We start from the raw sequence: 8,250 nt of genomic DNA, 5'->3' as shown, positions 1-8,250 counted from the left end.
GCTCAGCTTTTGAGGAGGAAAGAACTTAGCCAAGAAGGCTATGACCAGCTTATCCCAAGAGTCCAGGCTATCTTCAGGTTGTGAATCCAACCATGTTCTAGCTCTATCTCTTACAGCAAAAGGGAAAAGCATGAGCCTGTAGACTTCAGAATCTACTCCATTAGTCTTAACAGTCTCACAGATCTGCAAGAACTCAGTTAAAAACTGGTAGGGATCTTCTAATGGAAGCCCATGGAGCTGCTTGCATTAGAGCAACTAGTTGAGGTTTCAACTCAAAATTATTTGCTCTAATGGCAGCGATTGAGATGCTTCTTCTATCAAACTTGGAAGTAGGTGTAGTATAATCACCAAGCATCCTCCTTGCATTATTGTTGTTGGGTTCGGCTGCCATATCCTTTTCTTATTCGAAAATTTCAGTAAGGTTGTCTCTGGATTGTTGTATTTTAGCTTCTCTCAGTTTCCTCTTCAGAGTCCTTTCAGGTTCAGGATCAGCTTCAACAAGAATGCCTTTTTCCTTGTTCCTGCTCATATGAAAAAGAAGAGAACAGAAAAGGAAGAGGAATCCTGTATGTCACAGTATAGAGATTCCTTTATGTTAGTAGATGAAGAAAGGAATAGAAGAAGGAAAAGATTTAAGAATCCAAACACAAGGGGGAAGATAGGTTCGAATTCTTGAAATGAAGAGAAGTCTTAGTAAATAAATAAATAAATAGAAGAAGATGAGAGGGAGAGAATTTCGAAAATAAATTTTGAAAAAGGGTTAGTGATTTTCGAAAATTAAGAGAAGAAATAAAAATAAAATTAAAATTTGAAACAATTAATTAATTAAAAGAATTTTGAAAAAGAGGGAGATGTTTTTCAAAAATTTAGAGAGAAAAGTAGTTAGATGGTTTTGAAAAAGATAAGAAACAAACAAAAAGTCAACTAGTTGGTTGAAAAAGATTTGAAAATCAATTTTGAAAAGTTAAGAAGTTAGAAAAGATTTTGAAATTGATTTTTGAAAAAGATATGATTGAAAAGATATTTTGAAAAAGATTTAATTTAAAATTAAAATTGATTACTTGACTAACAAAAAACTAAAAGATATGATTCTAGAATTTAAAGATTGAACCTTTCTTAACAAGAAAGTAACAAACTTCAAATTTTTGAATCAATCACATTAATTGTTAGTAAAGTTTTCGAAATTTTGAAATAAAGATAAGAAAAAGATTTTGAAAATAAATTTTAAAAATTTTCAAAAATAATAGAAAAAATGAAAAAGATTTGATTTTTGAAAAAGATTTTGAAAAGATAAGATTTTTAAAATTGAAAATTTGACTTGACTTATAAGGAATAGCTAAGTTTTAAAAAATTTTGACTAAGTCAACTCAAATTTTCGAAATTTTGAGAAAAATAAGGAAAAGATATTTTTTTTGATTTTTTGAATTTTTAATGAGGAGAAACAAAAACACTAATATGACCCAAAACATGAAAATTTTTGGATCAAAACCAATGATGCATGTAAGAACATTATGAATGTCAAGATGAACACCAAGAATACTTTGAAGATCAAGATGAACATCAAGACTTATTTTTGAAAAATTTTAAAGAAAAGAAAAACATGCAAGACACCAAACTTAGAAATTTTTCGTGTTTAGACACTATGAATGCAAGAATGCATATGAAAAACAACTAAAGACACAAAACAAGAAAATTTAAAGATCAAACAAGAAGACTTATCAAGAATAACTTGAAGATCATGAAGAACACATGCATGAATTTTCGAAAAATGCAAAAGTTTTTGAAAACATGCAATTGACACCAAACTTAAAAATTGAATCTAGACTCAAACAAGAAACACAAAATATTTTTGGTTTTTATGATTTTATAAAATTTTTTTAGATTTTATTTTTTTTCGAAAACATATTCTGGAAAAAGGAAGTAATAAATCCAAAGTCCTCAATTAGAATTCCAAGAATCATGTAATGTTAGTCTAAAACTCCAGTCCAAGAATTAGACATGGTTATACAACCAACCAGGCTTCAACATGTTACATGAAACTCTAGAATTCATTCTTAAAAACTCTAAAAATTTTCGAAAACAGGTGATAAATTTTTGAAAGATTTTTGAAATTTTTTTTTCGAAAATAAAACAAAAAGAAAATTACCTAATCTGAGCAACAAGATGAACCATCAGTTATCCAAACTCGAACAATCCCCGGCAACTGTGCCAAAAACTTGGTGCACGAAATTGTGATCTCTAACAATGGCATTCAACTTGGTATGCGCATCTATTAACTCAGCACTTTCTTCACAACTTCGAACAACTAACCAGCAAGTGCACTGGATCGTCCAAGTAATAAACCTTACGTGAGTAAGGGTTAATCCCACGGAGATTGTTGGTATGAAGCAAGATATGGTCATCTTGTAAATCTCAGTTAGGCAGATAATAAATGGTTATGGAATTTTCGAATAGTAATAATAAATAAACAGAAAATAAAGATAGAAATACTTATGTAAATCATTGGTGAGAATTTCAGATAAGTGTATGGAGATGCTTTGTCCCTGTTGGATCTCTGCTTTCCTCTGCCTTCCTTCAATCATTTTTACTCCTTTCCATGGCAAGCTGTATGTAGGGCATCACCGTTGTCAATGGCTACATCCCATCTTCTCAGTGAAAAAGGTCCAAATGCTCTTGTCACAGCATGACTAATCATCTGTCGGTTCTCGATCATGTCGGAATAGAATCCATTGATTCTTTTGTGTTTGTCATCATGCCCAACAATCGCGAGTTTAAAGCTCGTCAGAGCCATTCAATGCCTGAATCCTACTCGGAATACCACAAATAAGGTTTAGACTTTTCGGATTCTCATAAATGCTGCCAACAATTCTAGCTTATACCACGAAGATTCTGATCAAGGAATCCAAGAGATATGCGTTTAGTCTAAGGTAGAACGGAAGTGGTTGTCAGTCACGCGTTCATAGGTGAGAATGATGATGAGTGTCATGGGTCATCACATTCGTCATGGTGAAGCGCAACGAATATCTTAGAATAAGAATAAGCCGAATTGAATAGAAAATAGTAGTAATTGCATTAAAACTCGTGGTACAGAAGAGCTCCACACCCTTAATCTATGGTGTGTAGAAACTCCACCGTTGAAAATACATAAGTGATGGTGGTCCAGGCCTGGCCGAGAGGCCAGCCTCCAAAACATGATCAAAGGATCAAAATACAATCCAGAGATCAAAGACTAAAACCAAGATGTCTAATACAATAGTAAAATGTCCTATTTATACTAGACTAGCTACTAGGGTTTACAGAAGTAAGTAATTGATGCAGAAATCTACTTCTGGGGCCCACTTGGTGTGTGCTTAGGCTGAGCTTGAGCTTTACATGTGTAGAGGCTTCTCTTGGAGTTAAACACCAAGTTGTAACGTGTTTTTGGCGTTTAACTCTAGTTCGTGATGTGTTTCTGGCGTTTGACTCTAGAATGCAGCATGGAACTGGCGTTGAACGCCAGTTTGCCATCGTCTAATCTCGAATAAAGTATAAACTATTATATATTGCTGGAAAGCTCTGGATGTATACTTTCCAACGCCATTGAGAGCACGCCATTTGGAGTTGTGTAGCTCCAGAAAATCTATTTTGAGTCCAGGGAGGTCAGAATCCAACAACATCAGCAGTCCTTTGTCAGCCTTCTATCAGAGTTTTGCTCAGGTTCCTCAATTTCAGCTAGAAAATAACTGAAATCATAGAAAAACACACAAACTCATAGTAAAGTCCAGAAATGTGAATTTAGGATAAAAACTAATGAAAACATCCCTAAAAGTAGCTAGATCCTACTAAAAACTATCTAAAAACAATGCCAAAAAACGTATAAATTATCCGCTCATCAATGGGCTTTTGAGATGAATCTCTCCATCTCCCATGACTCGGAGGTGGAAGCTTTTGTCTTCCCTTTCCTCATTCTAGAGGTTTCTCCGGCCTTAGGTGCCATAAATGGTTATGGAAAAATAAAAAGCTATGCTTTTACCACACCAAACTTAGAATGTTGCTCATCCTCGAGCAAAAGAAGAAAGAATGGATGAAGAAGAAGAAGAAGATATGTAGGAGAGGGAGAGAGATATCTATTCGGCCAAGGGAGATAAGAGAGGGTAGTGATGTGTGAAAATGAAGAAGGATAGAGGGGTTTATATAGTGGAGGGAGAGGGGTTAGGGTTCGGTCATTTAGGGTGGGTTTGGGTGGGAAAGAGATTTTGAATTTGAAGGTACGTGGGGTTTATGGGGAAGAGTGTTATGAAAAGGTGTGAGAGAGAGGGAGATGGTAGGTGGGGATCCTGTGGGGTCCACAGATCCTAAGGTGATCCTGTGGGGTCCACAGATCCTGAGGTGTCAAGGATTTCTCATCCTTGCACCCTTTAGGCGTATAAAATGCCCTTTGTATGCAATCTTGGCGTTTAACACCAGACTGTAGCATGTTTCTAGCGTTAAACGCCACATCCATGCTTGTTTTGGGCGTTCAACGCCAATCTGCAGCATGTTTCTAGCGTTGAACACCACTTCCAAGCTTGTTTCAGGCGTTTAATGCCAACTCTCCTCAGGGTGTAATCCTGGCGTTTAAATGCCAGACTGCTGCTTATTTCTGGCGTTCAACGCCAGCTTCATGCTCTGTTCTGGCGTTGAACGCCAGCCAGATGCTCCTTACTGGTGTTTAAACGCCAGTAGGCTCTTCCTCCAAGGTGTGCTATTTCTTCTGCTATTTTTGATTCTGTTTTTATTTTTTGCAATTGTTTTGTGACTCCACATGATCATAAACCTAATAAAACATAAAAGAACAATAGAAATATAGATAAATAAAAATTGGGTTGCCTCCCAATAAGCGCTTCTTTAATGTTAATAGCTTGACAGTGAGCTCTCATGGAGCTTCACAGATGTTTAAAGCATCGTTGGAACTGCCCAACACCAAACTTAGAGTTTGGTTGTGGCCTCCCAACACCAAACTTAGAGTTTAATTGTGGGGGCTTTGTTTGACTCTGTATTGAGAGAAGCTATCGTGCCTCTTTTTCATGGTTGCAGAGGAAGATCCTTGAGTTTTAAACACAATGTAGTCCCCATTCATTTGAAGGACTAGTTCACCTCTGTCAACATCAATCACAGCTTTTGCTGTGGCTAGGAAGGGTCTTCCAAGAATGATGGATTCATTCTCATCCTTCCCGGTGTATAAGATTATGAAATCAGCAGGGACGTAAAGGCCTTTAACCTTCACTAACACGTCCTCTACCAATCCATAAGCTTGTTTTATTGACTTGTCTACCATCTCTAATGAGATTCTTGCAGCTTGTACCTCAAAGATCCCCAGCTTCTCCATTACAGAGAGTGGCATAAGATTTATACCTGACCCTAGGTCACATAGAGCCTTCTCAAAGGTCATGGTGCCTATGGTACATGATATTAAGAATTTACCAGGATCTTGTTTCTTTTGAGGTAGAGTTTGCTGAACCCATGTATCTAGTTCACTAATGAGCAAGGGAGGTTCACTTTTCCAAGTCTCATTACCAAATAACTTGGCATTCACCTTCATGATGTCTCTTAGATATTGAACAACTTGCTCTTCAGTTACATCTTCATCCTCTTTAGAGGAAGAATAGTTCTCAGAGCTCATGAATGTTAAAAGGAGATTCAATGGAATCTCTATGGTCTCTAGGTGAGCCTCAGATTCCTTAGGTTCCTCAGTTTGGAACTCCTTTTTGTTCAGAGGACGTCCCAGGAGGTCTTCCTCACTGGGATTCACGTCCTCCCCTTCCTCTTTGGATTTGGCTATTTTGATTATATCAATGGCCTTGCACTCTCTTTTTGGATTCTCCTCTGTATTGCTTGGGAGAGTACTAGGAGGAGTTTCAGTGATTTTCTTACTCAGCTGACCCACTTGTGCCTCCAAGTTTCTAATGGAGGACCTTGTTTCATTCATGAAACTTAAAGTGGCCTTAGATAGATCAGAGACTATGTTTGCTAAGCTAGAGGGACTCTTCTCAGAATTCTCTGTCAGTTGCTGAGAAGATGATGAAAAAGGCTTGCTATTGCTAAACCTGTTTCTTCCACCATTATTAAAGACTTGTTGTAGCTTTTGTTGATGCTTCCATGAGAAATTTTGATGATTTCTCCATCAGAAATTATAGGTATTTCCATAAGGTTCACCCATGTAATTCACCTCTGCCATTGCAGGGTTCTCAGAATCATAAGCTTCTTCTTTAGAAGGTGCCTCTTTAGTACTGTTGGATACATTTTACCATCCATTCAGACTCTGAGAAATCATGTTGACTTGTTGAGTCAACATTTTATTCTGAGCCAATATGGCATTCAAAGCATCAATTTCAAAAACTCCCTTCCTCTGAAGCATCCCATTACTCATAGGATTCCTCTTAGAGATGTACATGAATTGGTTATTTGCAACCATGTCAATGAGTTCTTGAGCTTCTGCAGGCATTTTCTTTAGGTGAATGGATCCACCTGCAGAATGGTCCAGTGACATCTTAGAAAGCTCAGATAGACCATCATAGAATATATCTAAAATGGTCCACTTTGAAAGCATGCCAGAAGGACACTTTTTGGTCAACTGCTTGTATCTTTACCAAGCTTCATAGAGGGATTCACCATCTTTTTGCTTGAAGATCTGAACATCCACTCTAAGCTTGCTCAGCTTTTGAAGAGGAAAGAACTTGGCCAAGAAGGCTGTGACCAGCTTATCCCAAGAGTCCAGGCTATCTTTAGGTTGTGAGTCCAACCATGTTCTAGCTCTGTCTCTTACAGCAAAAGGGAAAAGCATGAGCCTGTAGACTTCAGGATCTACTCCATTAGTCTTAACAGTCTCACAGATCTGTAAGAATTCAGTTAAAAACTGATAGGGATCTTCTGATGGAAGTCCATGGAACTTGCAGTTCTGTTGCATTAGAGCAACTAGTTGAGGCTTCAGCTCAAAATTGTTTGCTCCAATGGCAGGGATTGAGATGCTTCTTCCATAAAAATTGGAAGTAGGTGTAGTATAATCACCAAGCATCCTCATTGCATTATTGTTGTTGTCATTATTTTCGGCTACCATCTCCTCTTCTTTTTCAAAAATTTTTGTAAGGTTTTCTCTGGATTATTGTATTTTAGCTTCTCTTAGTTTCTTCTTCAGAGTCCTTTCAGGTTCAGAATCTGCTTCAACAAGAATGTTCTTGTCCTTGCTCTTGCTCATATGAAAAAGAAGGGAACAGAAAATAATAATAGGGATCCTCTTTACCACAGTAGAGAGATTCCTTTATGTAAGTAGAAGAAGAAAAGAATAGAAGAAGAAGGGGAAAATTCAAACACAGAAGGGAAGAGAGGGTTCGAATTTTAAGATGAAGAGAAGTGTTAGTAAATGAATAAATAATAGAAAGAGATGAGAGAAGAAAGAAATTCGAAAATTGTTTTTTAAAAAAAGGTTAGTGATTTTCGAAAATTGAGAGAAAAAATAAAATTAAAATTAAAATTTGAAACAATTAGTTAGTTAAAAGAATTTTGAAAAAGGGTGAGGGATTTTCGAAAATTAGAGAGAGAAAAGTAGTTAGGTGCTTTTGAAAAAGATAAGAAACAAACAAAAGTCAATTAGTTAGTTGAAAAAGATTTGAAAATCAATTTTGAAAAGATAAGAAGTTAGAAAAGATTTTGAAATTGATTTTGAAAAGATATGATTTAAAAAAGACATGATTAAAAAGATATGATTGAAAAGATATTTTAAAAAAGATTTGGAAAGGAAATTAAAGAAATTTTATTTTTAAAAATAAAATTGATTACTTGACTAACAAGAAACTAAAAGATATGATTCTAGAATTTAAAGATTGAACCTTTCTTAACAAGAAAGTAACAAACTTCAAATTTTTGAATCAATCACATTAATTATTAGTAAAGTTTTTAAAAATTATGAAATAAAATTAAGAACAAGATTTTGAAATAAATTTTTAAAATTTTTGAAAAATAAAAAATGAAAAAGATTTGATTTTGAAAAAGTTTTGAAAAGATAAAATTTTTAAAATTGAAATCGACTTGACTAACAAGAAACAACTTATTTTAAAAATTTTTGACTAAGTCAACCCAAAGATTTCGAATTTTATGAGAGAAATAAGGAAAAGATATTTTTTTTGATTTTTTTGAATTTTTTTAATGATGAAAGAGAAAAACACAAAAATGACTCACAAAATGAAAATTATGAATCAAAACACATGATGCATGCAAGAACACTATGAACGTCAA

The 8,250-nt window shown here is 35.3% G+C and overlaps 1 non-coding gene across 1 annotated transcript; it reads left to right on the top strand.

Moving 5' to 3' along the window:
* The first annotated feature begins 6,566 nt into the window (after positions 1 to 6,566).
* Positions 6,567 to 6,670, top strand: LOC130983414 (small nucleolar RNA R71). Its single transcript, XR_009087407.1, has one exon. It is a non-coding gene; the product is annotated as a small nucleolar RNA R71 (small nucleolar RNA).
* The last annotated feature ends 1,580 nt before the right edge of the window (positions 6,671 to 8,250 follow it).

This window comes from Arachis stenosperma, chromosome 5, assembly GCF_014773155.1.
Source record: "Arachis stenosperma cultivar V10309 chromosome 5, arast.V10309.gnm1.PFL2, whole genome shotgun sequence".
In the NCBI taxonomy this organism is placed as follows: Eukaryota; Viridiplantae; Streptophyta; class Magnoliopsida; order Fabales; family Fabaceae; genus Arachis; species Arachis stenosperma.
Note: the sequence above shows the minus strand (reverse complement) of the source record. Positions and strands in the feature narration are given on the sequence as shown.